Source organism: Cyanistes caeruleus, chromosome 1, assembly GCF_971803275.1.
Source record: "Cyanistes caeruleus chromosome 1, bCyaCae1.hap1.1, whole genome shotgun sequence".
Taxonomy (NCBI): Eukaryota; Metazoa; Chordata; class Aves; order Passeriformes; family Paridae; genus Cyanistes; species Cyanistes caeruleus.
This window is the reverse complement of record NC_141701.1, coordinates 84,589,290-84,613,208: the sequence shown is the minus strand read 5'-3', so window position 1 is coordinate 84,613,208 and position 23,919 is coordinate 84,589,290. Positions and strand designations below refer to the sequence as shown.

At 38.2% G+C, this 23,919-nt stretch overlaps 1 protein-coding gene across 9 annotated transcripts in view; it reads right to left on the bottom strand.

Annotated features, from left to right (window-relative positions):
• The window catches only part of GMDS (GDP-mannose 4,6-dehydratase), a 409,807-nt gene that overhangs the window by 143,751 nt on the left and 242,137 nt on the right, over positions 1–23,919 (bottom strand). The window lies entirely within an intron of this gene.

Here is a 23,919-nt window from a genome sequence, read left to right as displayed (position 1 = left end):
CATAGTACTCTATTTCCATATGAAACAACAATTAATTTATACTTAGAGTACTTAATTAAATGGAAATAATTTAATGGAATTTTTATAGCATCATATTTCCAAAATTAAACACTGATAACACTGTACCTGTTCATGAACTCATTTAATTAAAAATATTTAAATTACTTAAAGGTAGAAAAATATTTTAAAAATTGCACCAAAACCGTACTTTTCATAGATCATTTGGTTCAATTTTTACTGGCTTCAGAATAACACACTGAGTTTGTGAAAAGGATCTGCTTTCTCCAGAAAGTAAAAAAAAGTCAAGGCAAAATAATATGCACAAATATTTCTTACACACACAAAGTGAGGTTCCTAAAATGCAGACAATAGAAATGCTCATTTTAGAGTATTATAAAGACAAAGAAGAAGGAATGAGAACATACAATAGAACAAAAAGAGTCCAGGGTTAAAAAAAATCAGCAAAGGTCCTGATCCTGTAAGTAATATCACCTGAATAGTTTGATAAGTATGAATAATCCCAAGAACTCTAGTGGGAACTACTTTACATGTGTAAATATTTCTAAGTTCAGTGCATCAATACACAAAGTGTAACAGTAAATAGTTACTTTAAATACTTATTGGTTGGAATTTCTGTGAATTACAAGACCAGCTTTATTCTCTAGAATATGTCCTGTTAAAGCAATTGCTCTTTAAACTGGCTTGAAATATGTCAGTATTAATAGTCACAGACTTTTACTAAAGGCTAACTAATCTTTTAACACTTAAAAATTGTTTGGTTTTCATAAGGCAATGTGCAATCATGTGTCTATTTCTAAATAAGAAGTAATTTAAGAAATCATTTGCTAACAACACTAAAATGGCAAAACAAAGAAAATGCAAATCCAACATATTGCCAGTGTTCAACACACTACCTTGAATTTAGTGAATATGTTTTTTATTTAAACAACTCTAGAAGCAGGACCAAACTGAAGTTATGTGAGGAGAAGAGAGGTCTTTTTAAATACTGTATGCTCATTAACAAGTCTTCGTGTTTGTTTTTGCATTAGCTGCACACATTGGTGTACCTCAGTTGGTCCAAGTACAGACTTGTCCTCACACACTCACAGAAATGTATATAAACTTTCCTATAGAACTTCAAAATTTGCAGGCAGTGTGTCTTTCAAAGACAGAGAAAGCTCAATAGGTAAGAGGTTAACATCTTTTTTCCTGGCTTTTCCTACCGCATATGCTCTGTTTCCCTAATTTTTAAGTTTTTACTCTAATTTATGGATATCCAAGTCTAGTGCATGGATGTGATATACTATACTATCTATGTTAGCTTCACCATCCTTGTAAAGAGAACTTAAAAATCCCCAAAATACATACTGAAGTTTCAAATCCAATAAATTGGACCAAGAGAAGTTTACTCACATGAGAGATAAGGATTTTATATCTGATACTGCAGTTCTGCTAGTTCTGTGCAAGTTTTTTTGTGATGAGCATTTTATGATATATCTCCCCCTGCTTCTTAGATACAAGTATGCTCTCCAGAGCTGATTGTGTAAAATCATGACATTTCTAGTAAAATCAAAGACCACTTGCTTAAGGACTTGAAGCATCTGGCTCTACATGAAACATCTTCCTGCAGAGTTTTCCCATGGGTTCTGTGGGCCACAAATCGTAGCTGTGGGGTGCTTTTCCTTGGGGAACAGAAATGTAGGCAGCTTTTTGCTTTCCTGGGAATGTTCACCATGTCCCTGGTTTTGCTGAAAGTAAGCATACAGAAGTTAAGAGAGCCTGAGGAATTCTGTCCTACAGAGAGTTGAGCTACATGCAGATGTCTATGCAGAAACAGAACAACATCTTCCAACTTCCCTTTTCAAGATACATTTCAAGCAAGAGACTAATTGCCATTTCTATGCCTGGGCATGGTGTAGAAAAAAATCTAAGAAATACATTGTGTAACATCAGTGATCTCTAGAGCTGATTTTAGGAAGAGTTCATCTTTATCAAAATTAAAACAGGGTATAGTACTGATGGAAAACGGGAAACCAAATGCATCCTTTCATATTTGTGAAAGAGTTTGTGTAAGTGAACAATATACATCTCATTTTCCAACGCAGTTCATCTACCCACCTGTAACTGAGGTAAGGAAATCAAGGGATTCACCTTTTTCTTCCACTGGTCTCATCACTTCAGGTATTCTCAAAACTTTTCTGGTTTCTTTCAGGGACTAGGAATCACACTGGCACGGGTACCAGAGACACCTGTGAGGACTCAAAATGCTCCCTGGTTGCTTAGAGGGGGCACCACATCCCTCAGCACTCTGTGAATGCTCTGTGGTTCATCTGCCTAGAGAAGTATCTATACCAATGAATTTCCAAGACTAACCATGATTTTTATGGAGATTTTCAGGACCAGATTTTCTTCTAGATACCACAAACAACGTATTTGAAGTTTCAACACTCAATTACTATTTGCAACCACCATTTTTGTACCTACAGAAAAGGAAGTAAGAAGAAACCTTGAAATTAGACCAGCACCTTTGCTACTGCTTCCAAGTATATTAGCTTGCCTCAGAAAAACTTTATTTATACATGCAGACCTTGTCTAAGTCTAAGTTAGTATGTTAGGTAACAAGACATTCCCTCACACTTTCTCGTGCATAAAAAAATACATTTGCCTCTATTTCAGCCCCTGAGGAATACTCAACCATGATTTCCTTTGGATAAGATACCTTCTTATTGTGCATTGCTCTTTGTGTGTGCATTGACCTGTTATTAAGGTAATTGAAACAGCCACATGCAAAGAAAAAGGGAAATCTCTCTCAGTCATGTCTTCATCCTGTGGGCACAACTGGGTTCATGTTATTCAGGCTGACTATGATGTAACTACAGAAATATTCTTGTTCAAATGAAATTCAGTACTTTTTCTTAAAACAGGTTATTAAAAGAAAATCTTCTTAACTACAGTATCGACTCTCACATATAAATACTAAAAGGAAGGAGAGAAAATAAAAAGGATTTCTAAATTTTTCTAAAGATTTTTTATATTCAGCCAAAGTAAAACACAGTGGAGAACCAAAGGGAAAGCTTAAGTAAAATCTGCCGAACAACTCCTGTAATAGCATCATTTGATGAGCTTTTTGAGCAAAACATTTTGGGAAAATATTGTATGCCCCCCAGCTCCCACCCCTCCAAAAATAAAATCCCCCAAAGCCCCCCCACCAAAATAAAAAACCCCAAAAACAAAAGAGGAGAGAGGCTATTCTTTTCTAAGGAAGAAGAGCTGGCATCTTCTATCTCCACAGCCACAATTACAGATTACCTATTTACACAGTAAGGTGTGAGGGCCACACAAGGAAGGAAGTCTTCAGCTACTGAAGATCATTAGCAGCAGCCAGGGAGGCCACTGTCAGTCGCTTTGGGCTAGTTTCTCTGGATACTCATACAAAGCATGGAAAATTGTCAGCACCACTGGGCCTCTGCCCAGGTCATCCTACAGCTGAACACATGAAACGTTATGCCCTGAGAATGAATGCCCTGGAAGAAGCCCAGGGGTGATTTGAGCCCCTGCACACATTAATCACCCTGAATGTGGTCTCATGCTGGGATTCACAGCCAAGGCAGCCAGCAAGGTTGACTCCTCTGAGAAGGGGAGATGTCAGAATAATATTAGAAGCATCAAATGTCCTCCCTTTCCCTGGTATGGAAAGCTCATCTAGGAGGTGTCAGGATAAAACATGAGAACTGCAGTTGTACTTAGAGACATGAAGAAGTGATTCACTGTTTCATGGCACAAGTGGAGGAGGAGGCTGCAATAAAAACTTTTACAAGGTGAGATCTAAACCCTGAACGCAGCAGTGCAAGATTACAAAGCCTTTTTGTCTTTTCTCAGGAAAAAAAAATACCAACCAACAACTGGGAGAGCTGAGTGTGCTGTAATTAAACTGTAAATTTCTTGAAATGAAAGCTCAAACTATGCTCCTGACACACCTGCCTTATGAAAGTTACTCACATGAGTTTTTGTTGATCTGTACTCTTTTAGAAGGAATCCAAAATACATCAACAGGAAAAGTATGCTGGAAAATGGTACCCATGAATAACCACCTTTTAATTATTAAGGAAGTTAACAAACAAGATGGAATTAAGCAAACGCAGTAGCATTTCTTTCATGTCTCCTGGAAGAAAAAAACCCAGTAACTAAACCCTTGGTAAATACACAGTTCTGAGAAAGAGAAATTACTTAGATTTTATAAATAATAAAGTGTAAGTGTGGTGGTGTACTAATTTTTTGCAAATATATGGTAGCTTTTCTTTTTTCTTTATAAGGTTCTAATAATGGTAAGACTTCCAATAGGATTACTCAAAATGTAATGGGTAAAGGCAGAAATACATCTGCCTGACAAGACCTGATGAGCCAATAATAACATTAATATTTCACATAAACATTCTACTCATTCTGCATTTCAGTCATTTAATGACAGCTAAAAATCATAGGAAATCATCACAAAATGACAAATTACACAATTAGAGCACTAAATTTCCCCAGAAAAAACAGGAGAACCAGAGAAAGAAAAAAGGGTTTTTTTGTGACCTGAACATGTTCCCATTTCCAGCAACCAACTCAGGACTATTTCTTACTTCTGCTGTCCAAGCAATTCCAATGTCAAACAATTCTGTCTTGTCCAAATCTAACAAAAATTTAGCATGAAGCCAGACCTAGCTCCCACTTAAAACCCCAAAGCTAAAATGTGCTGAGACACCACTTTGACTTTAGTGTAAGCAGTAATGTTTCATTGATGAGAGAATAGTGCTTCCAGGACTAGTGAGGGGCAGAACTGAATCACACTATTCTGTGCTTCATCAAGCTGCAGAGTAACTTAGGGTGCTCTACAGTGCTCTTACAGTTAAAACAGCAACACCAACAACAACAATAAACCCAACAAAAACCCAAAACCAACACCCCCCCCCAAAAAAAAAAAGAAAAAAAAAGCAAAAAAAAGAAAAAAAAAAAGCAGCAGCTCATATTCAACATATTTAGTGCCTGTTTGCAATGTTCTTCAAGATAGGTATATTATCTAGTATTGGCTTCAATGACATCTCACTCAGACAAAAAGACTATCTTCATTTACATGAGATGCTCTACATCTGTTTTTTCTGCTCAAATAGTCTTTCAAGATCTTGGCTACAAACTCTTATGTCAATTTCTTCCAGTAATCTCACAGAGATTTAGAAATAAAATTCTGTACATAACACTGACACAAAGTCTCTGAAAAATTCACAGACATTGCACACCTTACTCATTGCAGACCTTGGGAAGGATCACTTCCAGGCTTGTCTTGTTCCTATGCTCTTTTCCCAAGCTTTCATTATTGGTCCCTGACAGTGACAGGGTGTTTAGCCATATGAAGTTCTGGTTTGAGCAAGCATGGCAGCTCCTATTAATAGTTAATACACTGTTGAAAGTTCACTATTTTCCTACTAGCTACTCACAAGATTTTCTTGCAATCCTCTGTGATGGGACATTTCTCTAATCCTTCTCACTCCATCTGTAGACCAGCTGGAGTCTTAACCTGATACATCCCTGGTCTGATGTTGCTTTAGCTTATATATAAACTGACTTGCACACAAAGCTTTTGCTGACTATTTGAGTTCATCTTTCTCTGTTTTCCCTCTGGGTAGGAAAGCACTGTCACTTATGTCTGTCATTCTGCTGTCTTCGTTCAAGCAGGTTTCCAGAAGAATGTTCTGGAAGCCAAATTACTTTCTTTGACTGCAGTGAGTCTTGCTCCTACCTCCTAGCAGAAAACAAACTCTCTCTTGGCTCTTTCTGTTTCCTTCCTGTTTCCACTTAGCTTTTTTTAACATTCCAAACTTTTCAAGCTGTCACTTGCTGTGTTGCCAGGACCAAGAAGAGATGGCAGGACAAACTAAAGAAACCTGGCTGATGAGTAAATGTTTATGGGCCCCAGCTAAACTCCCATATAAAGAAAAAGTTCCTTTGGGTGATTTCGGACTGTCTTAAAGTCCAAAACCTGCTCCCAGCAACTAAAAAGACCCAGACATAGCTGACAGAGTTTTTATCCCACTTCTAAACAGGAATTAAGCACCCTTGAACAACAATGAGGAATGGAGCGCAAGGAAAGACTGAGACAGGAATTTTCACAAAATGGAGAAAATTCAAACCGAGACAGAAGTGGTATGGATCACAGGATTGACATCCTAACAGAAGGGAACAAGCAATTCTAAAATTACTTAACTCTATTAAAAATAGGACCAGGACGGAATTGCACTGAAACACTTTCAGTCTTCAAAGTCTCTCTTTGGGTGTGATTACCCTTTACTAACTTTATGTATTTTGTCCCTTTAAAGACCTTTAAAGACCACAGAACTGTCCTCAAATATACGTCTGAACTCAAAATGACAAAGAGTTTCAGAAGAGGTTCTTGGCCTCAAGAAGTATGCAGCTGGAGTTTGGCAGCCATCAGACCATAACACATGCTACATCTGTTGAAGAAAGTTTTCAAATGAATAATGTAAAAATGGTAGTGTGTAAAAAAGGCAAAGCTAACACAATACTGATCATTTGACCCCTACATGATGACAGTATTATGTACTTTAATTTTATGAGCCATACAAATACTATTACATATTTTAAAACATGCTAAAAAATAAAATTACACTGTGATGGTGACAGTTTATTGTTTGCAGGTGCACAGTGCTGGAGGGCCTGGCTCTCTGAATTAACAAGTGCCAGCACAGGCAGATACAGACAGCTGTCAGTCATTTTGCCTAAACTAGATAAGTACCCCTGAGATGATGCAACTAATATGACACAACAACCAGAACTGAAAAGCACAGGTGTACTCTAGAGAGCAGATGCACAGAAATATAAAGCTCTAGGAAAAGTCTTTTTAAAAATCAGAGTTGTTTGCTTCCCTTGAGAGAATGTAGCCATAGGAAGTGCAACTGCTCTGCCTGGTATTGTGCATATTCCTATGTAAGGTTACAATCAGAAATTACTAGACAATTGGCAGGTATGGGCTAGGTTGTCACAGCCTTGAAAGGTGTGACAGTCTCACAGCTGACAGAAGTATTTCCATGAAGCACAAAGAAGACATGCTGGTCTCCACAATTCACTACTGTGAATTCCACCCTTGCAACTTCCTGTGAGCAACAGAATTAATGATGCCTGTCTTCTCACAGATTTATAGTTTTTAATGTCCTTCACCATCTCAGCTGTTTGATTCCTCCCTGCTCCAAAAGGCTCTGTTCTTCTCATGTTCACTAGAGGGGCTGTCCAGGCAAGGAGAGTCTCTGCTAGAGCCAGGGGAGAGCAGAGGTATGTGCCATCTGACCAGGTGACTCCTGTTAAACAGAAGGGACAACAGCTAACTTGTACTTACCATTCCCTCAGTGGGGCAATAATTTCAGTTCCTCTTCCGTCCCTGGCCACTGATTTTCAGACTTGAAGAAAATTAATTATCTGTGAGACTCTCACTTGAAATTGTCTAGCAAGTTCAAAAGCCCCCAGGAAGAAGGAAGGCACAGAAAAAACAGTGTGATTACCTAAGCCTTGTTTCCTTAGGAAACCAGCCTAAACACACATTCAAATGAGAAACACCAACTATTGGCTTCCTCTGGTCTGGTCCCTTAATCAGCAAACATGAATACTTGCATGGAAACAGAGGAGAGTATAAAGAAGTTAATTTCCAGGGAAGGTTATTCCCTTAAGACACCACTACCGTTCTTGGCCTCTTTGACTAACAGCAGCATCAATACATGCTGCAAACAGCTCTTGCTTAGAGCGTATTTAAAATTAGACAACTCTAAAAACACTCAAAAAGAGCTGGAAGGCTAACTGGCAGATCTGGGTGAGAGATCACTGTCTTATTACTAATAACCTTTCTGCAGTGCTAAAACTTTTCCACTTTCCACCTGTATGAACACAAGCCTTTTGAGAGAGTGAAAGCAAACCAAAACAGTATCCCTAGGACAGATCTATCCCAGAACCACCTGTTGCTCAACACATAGAGAGTCTGTACCCATCTCTTAAATCCCTAGCTCACTGAAAACACACCAGGGGTTTGAAGCTCAGCCCTTCAAATGTGTTGTTTTAACACCTTAGGGATTATCCTCAGGTTGTACTCATGCATCTTTTTTGTTGGAGTTATGACACTTTCATATAAATATTTCCCAATTTTTGGACCAAAACTCTACAGCCCATAGACCAGATGTTTCAGGTGGCATATGGGAGGCCAAGCTCAAGTAATTGTATGCAAAATTATAAAATAAATCTTTGGATAGACCTGCAAATACCCATTTTAGAATGTTCAGTAATATGGTAAAATGTAGTGTTGTATTGTGAGATTAAATGATATGTGGATCATTGGTCTATAAGAAACAGTACTGGTAGAAATAAAGAAGACTTGAACCTGTTTTGTTGACTGCCACCAGAATTTGCATGTTCCTGCATTGAAACAAACCAACATTTTTTCTGTGATAACATCAGAAAAATCCTGAACTCATCTAGTAATTTGAAATTGTAATAAAAACCAATGCCTTCCCACCCCAGGGAATGAGGGTAACACTTCTCCAGCATTCCCATGCTCCTTATGGCACTGTAAAAGGAAAAGTCCAAGATGTAATCTGATTCCTCCAGGCCTGAATGCTGTTCTAGTAGCAGGTCACTCTGCTGGCTCCAAATTTAAATTACTATTTAAATAAATTAGAGACATTTTAAATAAACATTAGAAGTTAAAGATTAATCACATCAGTTTATCAGGGAATGAACAAGACTGTGTGCAATTTTTGTTCTAACAGGAATGCACCCAACAGATTATTTAACTATAATACACACAGAAACCAGAAACAGATTTGCCATCAAACACCCTCCATGAACCAACCAAAGTAACAATCTTCTTTCACTGACATGAAATGAAGAGAGAAGGGACAATTCAAGGTGGGGCCAGGGAAAGGGGAATTATTAAAGTTCTCGTATAAATGCATGGTTTTTGCACTGAACATTTTAAATTTCATCACTTTTTCTCCCATAAATTTCTCGTGACTTTACCTGTAAACCCCTCATTTCCACCACAGTCATGCTTTAATTCAGAATGGAAGACACCAAAATTACATAAATCTCCAATACAGAGTAACATTTTGTGTGCAAAGTAAGAGCTGTCATGAAAAAGGTAATGAAGAAGAATAGCTCATACAGAGGGCTCTAATGCTATCCAGCTGCTGCTATATGGCACTCACTGATAAGATTTTGTTTTAACTTTACAATAGAGAAAGTTTGGGAAAGGTTAAAAATCAAAATACAGGAAGTAAAACTCTTTATACTTCATCTGTTACATTTCCTCTTAAGTAGCATTTATTTTCTTACATAGTTTAGTTTTCCACAAAGAACATGTATTTGTGCTTCTTGTTGTTTTTTGGGGATTTTTTTGTTTGTTTTTTGTCATTTTGGTTTTTTTTTTTTAAGAAAAAGAAAAGAAACATTTCCAGTGGTGCTTTTTAGGTACATGTTTTTAGGCAGCAATCCTATTTTTCTTGGGAGCTCTAAAGGAAAGGATTGTGGAAGCATGGAGTAACACAAAAACTCCATCACAGTTATGCTTTTGGGATAGTCTCATCATAAAAACACTGTGGCACTGCTACCATCCTGTATCTCCCATTAAAATGAAAAAAAAATAATTCTAAATTAAAAAATGCCAGAATGTGTAAAGAAACTGCTATTATTATGCCTCTTGCTTTTTGCTGTTTAGGCAACAACCACTGGGAACATCTTGCTGGCAGACATTTTACCAATAACTGTGTTGATGACTACATTCATAAACCAAATTTTTCCACAGAACTATAGAAATATTTTTTAAAACAATGTATGACAAATAAGCACAGATATTAAAGGCAGATAAGAAGGATAAACCCAGCTTTTCAGTTTTACAGAGGAAATACTTTCATGTTAAGTTGAAAATGCAATAATGTGTTACCTGGCCACAAAAACTGGGATGACCTTGATTAGAATTAGTCTAGAAAAAAAAGTGAAACTGACTAAATTATTTTTGTTTCCTAGAGGGGAAAACCATAAAAAACCTGCAAAAAATGCCCCTAGAGAGAACTTGCAGTGTTAGTATTTCAGTGGCTATATCATGAATATTTGGCACTTTTAAATATGTCTAAAATTAACCATCTCTGCAAACTGCTTATCCTGCAATGATAAATCCTTTCCCTCTATTTTTTTATTTTTCTATAAAGAATGCTCCTATAAGAGAGGCCAGAAGAGGAGGATACCTATCCTATGTGAAAAATGACACAAACTGGCAGAGATTGCCAGAGAGCAGCTCCATTCTTCCCTTGCAGTACATATGCGGTATGCCACTAATGTTAAACACGTAGGCTGAAGGAGGGCAAAGACTCAAGGAGAAGCAAACTACAGTCCAAGAAGGTTAGCATGCAGACCCTTCCACACAGCACAACCATTTCTACTGGTAAGCCAAGCTAACCTGTTGATAGCATCCTTTAAAGCACTTTTATTACCCATGGTGACACTAAAGACGTATTTCCAAATACTCAAGCCCACATCAATAATCTCTGAACCAAGCACTACTAGCATCTCCCTGGGGAGGAGTAGGAAAAATGCTGTTGAAAAGACTCTTAATGGCAAACCTCTGCTAGCAATTACATCAAGAGACAATGAGCATTTGGCAAAAAAAGCCGAGGCAGCTTTGTTGAGGCAGCTTAATGATGTAGGAGCCAAAGAGTTAAAGCGAAGCTGCAAAGTCGTGCAGAGTGCTCAAACCTTCCTGTTGGGAGTTCCTTTCAGAAGGACTCGGAAAGGAACAGTATTAATAGCTATTGCTGGGCTGCACTTTCCCACAGGTCTGGACAGGATCTCCACAGCAGCTTTTGCCTTTCTGAAAGGAAGACCTGAAACGACTGCAGACATTGGAAACCTCTGGGCCTCACAAGGAGGAAACAGGAGGACCTGAAAGACAAACCAAGGGCTGTGCCAGGCATTATGACTGCCCACAGCTGAATGGCCACAGAGGAGAAAAAGGCAAGGGGGAGGGGGTGAGCAGAGAGAGAAACAGTGAGGAAGAGGAAGAGAAGAAGGCAGCAAGGGAGCAACAGCAGTGCTGATGTCAACAACAGGTAGCTGTCACTTGGAAACTACTCAAACAAACCCACTTGTCCCCTGAGGAACCTGGAGAAACTTTCTGTCCCAGCAGGAAGCTTGCTGGTACAGGAAGGTATTAAAAAATCCAAGAACCCACAAACCAAACAAAATTCCCATAAACAAATAAATAAAATTGCTCCAGTTTGTTGCACATCACCTCATTTTGCACAGCTGAGTCAAGGCTGTTGTTCTCAAGGAGTTTTAGCTCTGTGAGGCAAGCAAATGCAAACTGTGTCCTTTTTATTATTGCAAGTTGGGGGATTCTGACAAAAACAACAAAGACCTGCAAGCACACAGAGATTTACTTAAATTTCTTCATGGTGACAGTAAGTTTCTTTGTCTTTACTGCCATTTACATGATTAATCCAGGTAACTTAATCCAAGTTGGAGCTGCTGACCTGCAATGCAGCACAAGCTGCCAGGAGGAACTGCAGTGTCAAACACCAACACCTCCTACTCTGTCAAAAGCAGCAGTCAAGCTTTCAAGTCACACCCCTGTCTCTAACCATTGCTGGTCATCTTGGGCGTGAAGAACTATACTTAATACTGTTGAAAAGGGTCAGGAACTTTTCCAACACAGATATCTTTGGTTAGGTTTTTATTCATGACAATTATTTATGATTATATGAATTTGGAAGGAATGAAGTTTTGCACTCCTCCTCCAAAACCTGAAGATTATTAAGTCCTATTTGCCATATTTGTGAAAAATTATTCTTCTTGTACCCAAATATACTCTTCTCTGCATGATTACATGATTCTAAGAAACCCTTGGTGATGCAAAATTCCAAATGAACTGGAGTCAAAGCAAGAGCATACAGAAACAGAAAACTTTCTCTTATGAACTTCTCAAAAAAATGAGACCCCTTGATTAAACATTTTTAAAGTTCTGTGCTCTGTTCCAATATCAAATAATGTCCCCACATCTGCTGTCAAAGCTTGCAAATGAATCTTTTCCCTAGGCAGACCTTGGGCTAAGCAGCTCCTTCTGCTCTTCCTTCTAATGAGAAACATAAAAACTACTGAGTCCTGATAAAAAGAAATTGGTGCCTAGGTTAGGTGATCACCTGAAACACAACACAGGAGATTTTGCCATTAATAAATGCTGCATCAGATCTGTGCACCCATTTCCAGTATGCAAAACCATGTTAATTATCAACCCTGGTTTTAAGTGTATCTTAAAAATTTTGGCCAAAATGTTCCATAAATGCAAGACGTTAGCAGACCACCAAGGAGAGCTTAATGAAGACAGGATTATGCAGTGGTAAAAACTATCCTGGGAGGGGGAACAGGGAAGGAGTTTGTCACAATCATTAAATGCAGACATATTTGTCCATGTTGATTTCTAAACATAAAATAATTCAGAAAAATACAAAGCCACTTTTCTATTACAACTTTAAATATTTCTTACATTCAACTTCAGGGAAGAATTGAGGATATTGTATCACAGTTACCTTCACTTTTGAGATCTGAGCACGAATAGCCTAAGGATGTTTATTTTAAACAGCAAAATGCTGAGTGAAATAAAATGAAGTCACTGTAATGACTGGGGGGACTTCTTTTTCTCTTTAACATACAGAAGATACGGTCTTGCTTGGTATTGTGATGTCTGTGAGTAAGCAATCATTCTACCTATTACTATTATGTTAACAACTGTAAACCACCTACAATTACTAGCATGATCCCTAACCTCTGAGAGGTGGTAATCCAGTATTGGTTGTTAGCTGTCAAATTTATTTCCCTTTGGTGAAATATACCCTGGATTTAATTACCAGTCATTCTTGATACTTTATGGAGTTGAGCTCAAGTACTGTGGCTCTGACATTTAACCCATGACCCTTAAATATTTACCAGCTTTGCTGGTTGTGTACAATTATCCCTTCAAGTATATCTCAGATCCATCATTCTGCTCTTGACTTACTACTCCAGTCACTCTAAATCAGATACATCTTCTTCCTTCCAACGAAAGGGGAATGCTTAGTCTCCACTCTAAAACATGAAAAAATTAAAAGATACATTTGTAAGGAATTGTGTAGTGTGGCCAGCATCTGCTAACTGCACTTTTACTGTGTTAGAGGATGCCTTGCATCAGAGGGACAATAAACTTCACTCAGTGCAATGTTTATTAACAGAAGCATCAAACAAGATTTCTGTTACTGATTATGAGCTCAGTGTTCCTCTCCGGTAACAGGAGTGGAGTGCAGGGTGAAAAACAACAACCCTCTGACATGCTTAAATGATGACACTGAGCCCACACACGCTTTTCCATGAGGTCATGTTCCCATGGGTGAGAAGATGACAGTACCAGGGAGTAGCTGTACTTCAAACACAAATAACTTCTCAGAGTTAATGCTTCTCCAAGTTGTGAAAAACTCTCCAGATGCTCTGCTTCTCTAGAAGAAGCAGCTGATTGCCCTAGAAGAGCCACCAATTCAGGAGGGAAAGAGTGACATACATCCTCCAGGGGCAAAATCCGCCTGCAAGGCCTCCAGGTCTGGGAGGAGGGTTTGGAGCAGATACCCAGGGCCTTTCCATGACCACTGAAGCTTCCCAGTTCTGTGCAGAACTGGAGGGAGAATTCAGATGAATAAAATCTTGTGCAATGGCCTGTCTATGTTTTCCACTCTCAAAAGGCTATTGAGAGTTAGTACAAGATGATTTTAGCTGATAGGGATAGCAGATTACTAGACAATCTAAAAACTTCCTTTTTTGCTGCCAGTCTAGTTTAAGATACACAAACTTTCCACTCCCAGTGTTACTACGGACTAATATAAATGTGAAGAACCTGGCAAAAAGCACAGAAAAACACCAGTCACTTATAAACAGCAATTTTTAAAGTGCAACATGTGACAGTGTTTGCATACTCAGCTTCTAAAGCAGAATCTGAGCCTGAAAATATTTGCAATTACCCTTGATTTCACTCAGCATGAGTTGTCACCTCGAGAGGAATGCTCCCAAGGCACAGCATTAAGCATATATGAAAGTCTTTGTAGTGGCAGAACCATTGACACACATAAGGGGATTTATAAGTAGTGTTTAGCTTTGGAATATTCCTCTAGCACAGTTAATCAGCAACCTGGCTCACAACTGTGTAACCTAACCTCATTGCTTCCCCTCCAAAATCCAAGCCACTGCACAAAACACATATTGAGAAGTTTTCAAGTTAATTATTTATTTGCAGGTAGTTATCCTACTTCCAGAAGTGCTTAATTTACAGGTAATTTGCACTCTATACAATGTAAATGGGCATGATAGTCAAGCTGCCTTTAAAAGTTGCATATTCCTTCTATGCGTTACCTCTGAAAAAAAAGCATTCTAAATAATCTAAATAATTTTTATTCTCTTATAAATAAATATATAAAGCTTACTCCTAACAGGTAAACGAAATGCCTCATGACTCTCAAACAGATATGCATACTTACCTCACATGCAAAGGAAAAAGAAAATGATTATTCAACAGCACTGGAATGTTCCAGAGAATTCAAACTCAGATATTCTCTGTTGAGAGTGACTATTCATTCCTCTCTTCAGCTATTTCTAAAATTAAAAAACTGAAGAGCAAGATGGCTCTTATCCTACTGAATTAGTATAATTTCCCTACTTAACATCTGGCTTCAAGGAATTCCACTGTATTTGAAAGCGTGGTTTTAAAATGCAGAACAGAAATATTAGGCCTCTGATAAAAATTACCTTGTGTGGGTACTTTTCCAGAAGTAATTTAAAGAATTGTTCTTGGATGCAATAAATTGAGAAATAAGAAACAACACACTGCTATCATGGACATAGCTATGGAACTGCAAATATTTATAGGCTCAGGTCTTTCAGTTGAATCAGACTTCCTGCAAAAGCTGATGTAAGCCTCACACCCAGAGCAAGAAGCCATAGGACGGAGACTCAGACAAAGGCATGAAAATGATACAAGAAAAATATTGTATTTCATTTTCCCAAGGAATTCCTTCCGTTCATCTCAATGGTAGTTGATCAAATGAGACCAGCAGAAAAACCCAGATCCTTCTAGAGTAGTGCAGCATTGCTCAAGGAAATCTGCCCACTCCCTCTGCTATCTACAGAGTAAGTTCCCTGTCAGACAAGGATCATTATAACTAGCATGGCACTGTGCACTTCACAACTTCAGAAAATACAAACAACTTTGGGTTCAATTCACACAGTTATCATTACATGAGCATTCACCACACCAATTAGTCCTCAGATCTCTTGGAAAAACTAAAGTAAAAAAACCCAAACAACAAAACCCACATTTATTTCTTCTAGACTTCCCTGATTTTAACCAAAAATACAGCCTTCTCTTGAGATAAAAACCCCACCCAAACAAAACCCCAAAACAAACAAATAAACAAAAAATGCCAGAAAACCCAAAACCCACAAAACTAAAAAACCCTCAATTTGTACAGTGTGTGTCAACCCAATGCATTTTTATAAGCATGAGTTATAGAGCATTTAACAATGACCAAAAAAAAAAAAAAAAGAAAAAAGGCAATTCAATCCTTATTATCAGCATCCAAATTTATTAGTGGGAAATGATATCTATGAAATTATTAACTGTGCCAGAGAGGAGAACTAAGCAGTACACCAAAGTATAAATATTATTTTTATATACATACATACATATATATATATACACACAAAGTGTATATATATATATATATATATATATATATATATATATATATATATATATATATATATATGGTATACATATATATATAATATTCTATAACTAAACTGAGCAAGTTTAAAGCTAAGTAGATGACTAATGAGTCTGAATTGGTATAGTACTGTCTTTTTAAAGACACAGCACTATGAGAAGCTGAATCTTAAAGTACGTGGGATATATCTAACTTTAAGAAAGAAGTCACATCCAACATACATAATGATCAGAGAATTATAGAATAATTTATACTTAATGGCCCTCTGGACTCATTTAATCCCATCTGATCTAGTAATATTTTCTATACAAGCACTGTCACTGCATCCTCCTTGCTTCTGGTTTCTACGTGTTCTCTTGAAACCACTCACTATGTGAATCCTCTGCCTGGCATTTCACACTTTGCAGTGTGAAATAATTCACAACGTGTTTATGTCTTTCTGGAAGTCCAAGAGATACCTCAATTGAAAGAACATAGTTTCTGACAATGTACACTGTTTTTTTCCTGTAATTTCTGAATTCTGTATACAAATTAATTTATGAAGCCACTCATATTCAAAAACATGTTCCAACATTTCCTCCCTTCTTCCCTCTTCTCCCCCACCCAATGTGGACAGTCTAATTTATTACAGTAGAAGAATGAATTATTGGCAACTATCTTATGCAAGGATAGCTCCCAGAATACATGACTTTCCTTTGCCAAGATTGTAGTAGCTCTCAACATGCTACAGCACAGACATTTCTGAGGTAACATGGATGTTCAGTCAATAATCTCCATTCCAGTATTCTTCTGCATCAGAATTGGGCAGCAATTTGATAAATTACAAAGTATTTGCAGTGCCTAGCTGACCCACTGCTGAAAGCACAAACAAAAGCAGGCCACTTATCAAAGGCAGAAAAAATTGCTATCAAGTTTGGTTTGCTTTGGTTCCCTTATCATTGCCTAAAAGACAGGTAAAATTCACTGGTTCTGCAAAGTGTTTTGCATTTCTACAGTAAGAAGGTGCATTAATAAATAGAACATAAGTTATTCTCCAGGATATGACAGAAAGGTTGAAAGAGTTAAAATATGAAGTCTGTAAATTCTTGATGCTCCATGATGTCTCTAAGTCCCCATATCTATAGTTGTGTGTTCAAACTTTAATTATAGAAATGTAAACCATATCATGTTTTCCCCTTTACAGCTGGAAGAAATTCTTGACCAAGAGGAAAAAGCAAACATTATAGCATGGCTTGAGTCTGGATAGTACACAGAGCAATAGCTTTGCAATTGAACAGTGTCCATGTTAATTTCAATGATATATTAATTAATCCTTCTGATATCTAAATGAATTACTGCATGGTGATCAAAAGCATGAAAGAGAGCATGGGGTCTCCAACAGAGATAACACTTTGAATAGCTTTTCATTCTAATATTATGGAGATTGGGAACTGAGAAGCTCTGTTACTTATCTCAAAGGTGAAGCCAGCTCTGAAGCAATCACGACCTACGCAGACCTACACAGTGTCTAGAGTGACACAGGGATGCCAAGAGAAACACACAGATCTATTCACCTTCATTAAGAGAAAGAGCATTAAAGGCAAACTGCAGATCTGGTAGAAACATGCAGCTGTGTTGCAAAAACTACTAACTGATTAACTTGGAGACAGAAGCAACCTCTCATTCTGGGCTTACAAAAACCAATGTGGTGGGAAGCACATCTAATCCTTCTCCACCCCCACTCTGGCCTGATCTGTAAGGAAAAGTACTATTCTATCTTTTGTAGGTACATCTGAATCTCTCAGCTATTGCCTATGTCTTTTAATTGGTTCATCAATTCCAAAACACCAATTTTTCTTTGCTGAGCTACAAAATCAGAGCAGAGGCTGTCCTCTCTTCTTCTTTTAATAGGAACATCTGTCCTGGTTTAGGATACTCATAATCTCTGGAATGGTCTAAACAAGACTTTAACCAGGGTAGTCTTAAGGATGAAAAACTTACAAAAAATGAAGCAATAGAACAGATAAGATTAAGGGAGAAACCTGTCAGTGTAGATATAAGGAGTAGAGAAACCACGACCAAGGAAATTACCTATTTGTCTTCAACCAACCTAATCCACTTTGTTCTCTGACAACTTTCAGTGCACCCTATGTTGCCATAGGATGCTGCAGAGGAGGCACAGATATCAAAATAATTTCAGCCCTGTATTGATTAGCATTGATTGAGAAACAAGGAAGGGGAGAAAGTGTTCACAGCTGCTAAAGAGCTCAGGCTGTCTTGTGATCAGCATCAGTGCTGATATTGTGTATTAGCCAACAAAGCTGAATCATAGGATGGTTTGGGTTGGAAGGGACCTTAAAGACATCGCAGCTCCAAAAAAAGTCTTTCTCTCTGTTTAGCCTCCAAATTTGCTTGATGTACGAAAACTACAAAAGGTCTGGGGGCAACATCTACAAACACACCTTCTAATGAGTTTTACAAACTTGCAGCGCATCTGGAACACCTAACTACAGCTTGAAACAGGTTATGCAGAGTGTAGGCATCTAGTTCAACATTACATACTAAATGCAATACATTACAACACCATTCAGCTTTTTACCATGAAGGTATTGCTGCCATCCTGATGTTTCCATCCTGTTCTGTTCCCCACACTGCAAATGACTGCAGTTTCAGACACCAGACAGCTGTCCTACATCCTCTGTGATTCCCCAGAACAATGTCAGTCAACACTCACAAATACAGCACAGAAAAAAGTTTTTGTAATGGATGCTGCAGTCACACACCAATTATTCTATAATCCTTTGCAAAAGTCTGTTGTCTCCAAAACATCGTAAGGAAATACCCAAAGTATTCTTGCATCTTCCAGCATATCCTTATCTGCCAAACAGAGCAGTAATTATTTTCCGGTTTTATTGAATTCAGTTTTTTAAATGACCACTAAAAGGCTCAGATGGCACAGAATCTGCCTGAAATGACAGATTATTACAAGGTCACTAAACAGCTCGTCGTGAACTTCCTGATATTTTATAAACTAGGCTGCCTTCGCATATTGTGACACATGAAGGATTGCAAAACTCATTGCAACAAAGAACTCAAAGCCTTTTGTCTTTAGTACTAGAAGTGCATAGTGGGAGACAGAGTTCTCTGAAAAATATGAGGTTTAGTTTTTCACAATAACGAAGGTGAATCTTAAAGAGTTTTTGTTCTCACTGAAAAGCCTTTCAATATAAAGTGGAGCTGACTAGAGTCTCCTGTAAGTGATCCCTGGATGAAGACATAACACATAATCCATTTCTTCTTAACCTTTACACCCTCTGCCTGCAAAATCCTTCCAAACTAAATCAGGGAAATGACAGAAAATGCACTTTCATGCATTCTTGATTGTATCATGAATGAAGAATTTCTGTCAACAATCAGTATGTACAGTGGTAAGGATATTTCTGCATTAAAAACATTTTCTATTTTAAACAAAGGAGAAACCACTCTCAAGTTGACAAGTCCTCTCTTTGTGTCATATTATCAGCTAATAATGGCTCAAATGCTATGACTCACAAAAAAGTTACGCATTTTCTTTTATAGTACTACCCCCTCACCAACCTGGATCATCATGTCCTCTGTCTTTAGCATGGATAATAAGATCCTGACATGCTGAAATGCCCTTTTAAAAATGTCCCCCATCACTATAAAAATAAATTTAAAAAAATTAAAAACTATACCTATGTGTTAATTGATAGTTTCATCTTGGTCGGTTTACAATTAATTTACAATACTGTTCTGTTTATCAGAGTGGGAGCTAAGCCAAGTCCTCTGTGCATCTGATGAGCCTCACAATAACCCCAAATGCACCTGTTAATTTTGCCTCTGGGTAAACAGTTGAAAACTCCTCAGCTATTTCCTCAAGTTGGGTGGAAACAAAGAAACATGAGATTAAAAAAAAAAAAAAAAAAAAGAGAAAGGGCTAGATTAGGGAATTGGAGATGCATTAATTTAAGAAAGGAACAGGGTCAAACTAGGGGCTAGGAGGCTAATAAGCACAGAGCACACAGCAAGAAAGCTCACAGCAGGGTAAGAGTTCACTTAATTTATTCAAGCGATCTATTCCAGACGCAGTAAATGATACATTATTGGATCCAGACCTGCAACTGCTTACTAAGACCAACCTCACTTAAGTGTCATTACCCTCCCCTTTAGAAATATTGCTATTACCCAAACCTGTTCACAGTGAGGGCTTTACTCAGCTGGCAATCCACTAACTCTTGTTCTTTATGATGCTCCCCCCTAACTCCCCCTCTCTGCTGTGGGAATTAGGCATAACAACCACCATGCTAACCGCAGAACACCCAAGTTGATACAACTCTATGAGATTTTTAGTACTTTATTACACCGAAAACCAATCCTATGGATAGCAGACTATAAACAACAGCAAATGCTATATCAAGCAAGCAGTAAGTGGTTAAAGACTTAGAGGTTTACTAGGGGGTTTCAATCAATCAAAGTCTCCTTCATACAAATTAGAGAAAGCTGAAAAAGAAATCAGAGAAATGCTTATCGTGGAAAATTTTAAAGGAACTTCAATTTTATGTCTTTCCCTTTGAACAAAAGAAACAAAGGGCAGATGGTTTTACTGTAAAAGATTGGCTTTTCTTTTCCCCTCTGCTGAGTTATGATTTATGTGTTTACTAAGCAAGAACAAAAAGGAGCCCTTTTATGATGGCAAACTTTCCAGTAGCTGGCTATTGATATCCTTAAGAATATCATTTAATTCAGTGATCAGGTTACACAAGATTTCAGAACACATTAAAACTGAATTGTACAGACAGAAAGTGAAGGGACTGTGAAGCACATGGAAAGCATAAACCTTCTCTTAGTGGGGACTTTCTTCAGTCCTTGGAAACTAGGCAGGATCACACGCTCAAGGCTACTTTTAACTACCTGTCTTCCCATCCCAAAAACACAACCCACTCTTCTGAGTATGCTGGCAGGGGATCTAAGATTAAATGCACCACAAGCCCCTGCAGCTCCTGCTCTGTGCTTGGGCAGTCTCTGAAGTTGGACAGGACTTAACAAAGAGAAGATCAGAACCCACCCCAGCTCCATGGAGGGAGAACATGGTGCATGAAGGGCTGCATTGATAGATTACACCACACGTTTTCCTGCTCTCTTCTCTACTGAATGGCACAGAGAGCAGCTCCCACCACACTTGACAGTGAGGTAAAATCCCTTTTAGACATCTGCCTTAACTTGCACTATACACACAGCATGGGCAATAGCGTTCTCATGCTGAAAGAGAAAGAATGGCTAATCTGTCACAAAAAAAGGTAACTGCTGCAAAATTTAAGAGTTCCTCCTGCCTTCCCCAGGCTAAGTAACACTTAGCTTGACACCAAACACAGAACAGCTGGAATAGTGGGGAGCTACTAAAGGTTTTGTTTGTTAAAAAGTTAATTGAGTGAAACTCATATATTCAGCCATTTGCTTCCCATGTTTGTTAATTTCCCACACTTAATAGCTTTTGCAAGGTCCTTTGCATTTCTCACTGGGAGCAGTCAGTTCTTTATCTCTGGAAATTAGCACCTCTGGAAAGAAAACAAAAGTAACAGGCAGCTTGACAGAAGCCTTTAGCGTGAGAGTGCTATGTATCTTTCAGATTTGGTATCCATTTGCACAACTGATTGCAAGGCCATTATGGTGTCAGCCATTATGATACTTTATCTGCAGCAGAAGATACTCTCTGCTATCCTATGCTAGATACCAAGAACTCTACATAATGCTTCAAAGAAGACAGGGCAGCTCTGGGATTTTAGGCTGGGAAACTCTAGTAAAGATAATTCGAAAAGTAGGATTTATAAAGTAAAAGTCAGTAACAACTAGCCCTAGGATTTTGCTTTGCACACCTCTAGGAGATAGCATTAATAATGGGAGTCATTGTGGCGATTTGCATTCCAAGATCTATCCAAATTGATTATATTCAAAGTATTGCCATTGCAAGCTTTTAAAAGGCCTCTGTAAAAGCCACAATAACATCCAGAATAACCATTTCTAGATTTTGTTTGCTTGCTTAATTATTACTTTTGATCTTTTAGCATTCAGATTTTCAGTATTTTCCTGGAAACTCAAGGGCTGTGAAACAAAAAGCTGAGATCTTGAAATAATCTTTGAACTCCAGGAGCTGAGGCCTAAGAAAAACACTAGATATTGCAAGACCCACATTAAAATCATGAGAGCTGGAAACTCTGTGTGAGGCTTTGGTTTCTCTTTACATAAAGTATTGAGAAAAAAAAAAAAAAACAACAAGCAAGTAAAAAAGTGATTAGATCCACCAGTCAGATTTATAAATGAAAGGGGGATTAAAATAACCAAAATGTATTAGATTGATAAAGAGTATTTACTCCATCTGATATATCTGCAAAGTGAAAAAAAAAATAAAAAATTAGAGTATTTTATACATAGACCTAAATCTAAAGTCATTCATTTAAAATTCCCCAAGTTTGTATGACTCACATAAGGGGAATTTTTAATTTAAAATTATTTTTCCCTTCTGATATCAGTGCCAACTCTCCCGGACCCCTTAACACAATTAGCAGCAGACAATGCCACCACTGTTTCCAGGACAAGGACATAAGCTAGGAACAAGTAATATAACAAAGCTGTTCGTGGCTCTACAGTTAAAGGTTATGTCAGCATTTTCATGATAGAAACCCTGTTCCAGAGATCAGTAACTCTTCTGGAAAAGCTCACTCCACTCAGAAACCTGTTGCAGAGGGCTCCTGCTATAAGATACATTCTTTCATGTGCATGTACATTTGTGTACATATATATATATATATATATATATATATATATATGTATGTATGTATGTTGTGGGTACACACAGACCATATTTATGGTTGCAAGATGCTCTCAGCTTCAAGTGGAATTCTCTTTCCTCTCTTTTAACATTCAGACACATGTTGTGAATTGAAAGCTGTAATGTTCAGGTCCAGGTCTAGGACAGTTCACGGCAATGTGACCCTACTTGCTCAAAGAGTTCATACTATACACCTCTGCTTTTGGCCTCCCGTGATCTGGCTTTTTAATACGCAACATTTATGGAACTTTTCAAAATCTGCAAACAGAGCTTTGGAGATGAGCCAACACTACATGAAATTGTTGACACTGAAATCCTGGGTCAGTATCTTTATCAGTGACCTGGAGGAAGAGATGGGGTGCTCTCTCAGAAAAATTGGAGGCGACACCAACCTGTGGCAAAGAGTTGATACTTTTCTTGTCATTCAGAGGTATCTTTACAGGCAGGAGGAACAGGCCAAGAGGAACCTTGTAGAATTCAAGCAGGTCAGATGCAAATGGAACAGATTAATTGACTGTTGAAATACATCATGGCTAGGTAGAAGCCCTGCTGAAACAGACCCCATGTCCTTGTGGCCAGTAGGCTGAACATGAGCCAGCTCTGTGCTCTGCCGGTGCTGGAGACAACAGCATCCAGGGCCATATCAAAAGTCCTATAGCCAGTAGATCAAAGGAAGCGATAATTCCCCTTTACTTAGCACTTGTTATATTGCATCTGGAATGCTATGTCCAGTTTTGGGTCCAATAGCACAAGAAAAATGTTAAAAAAAACTGGAGTGAGTCCAATGAAGGACTGCCAAGATGGTCAGCTGAAGCAGGGAAAAAAATTTGTGATGAGGTGATAGAAGCAGTAGAACAGGTTAAACAGGGAGATTTCACAATCTCTGTACTTGAGGCTTTTAAGACCCATCTAAACAAAGTCCTCAGTGACTGGAATTCAGTCTTGGCCCTGCCCTGAGCTGGATTTGATTAAGGCCTAGGTTGGATTAAGGCTTCCTGAGTTCCTTTTCAATTTAAATGATCCTCTAACTCCACTCTGAAATACACTAGTGAGACTGGGACTTCACCATCCTGACCCAGATAATGGACAAATCCAGGCTGGGGATCTTTGGTTCATGAACACATCTTTCTCATTCTCCTTTCACCCTTCTCTGTAGGCTGATCATGCTCTCTAATGTGCTGCAAGGTGGCAGCTGAAGCGCTATCATGGCATGTCTACCCCTTTGTTAACTTACGCCCTTGCCATGGAAATGCTACACTCAGT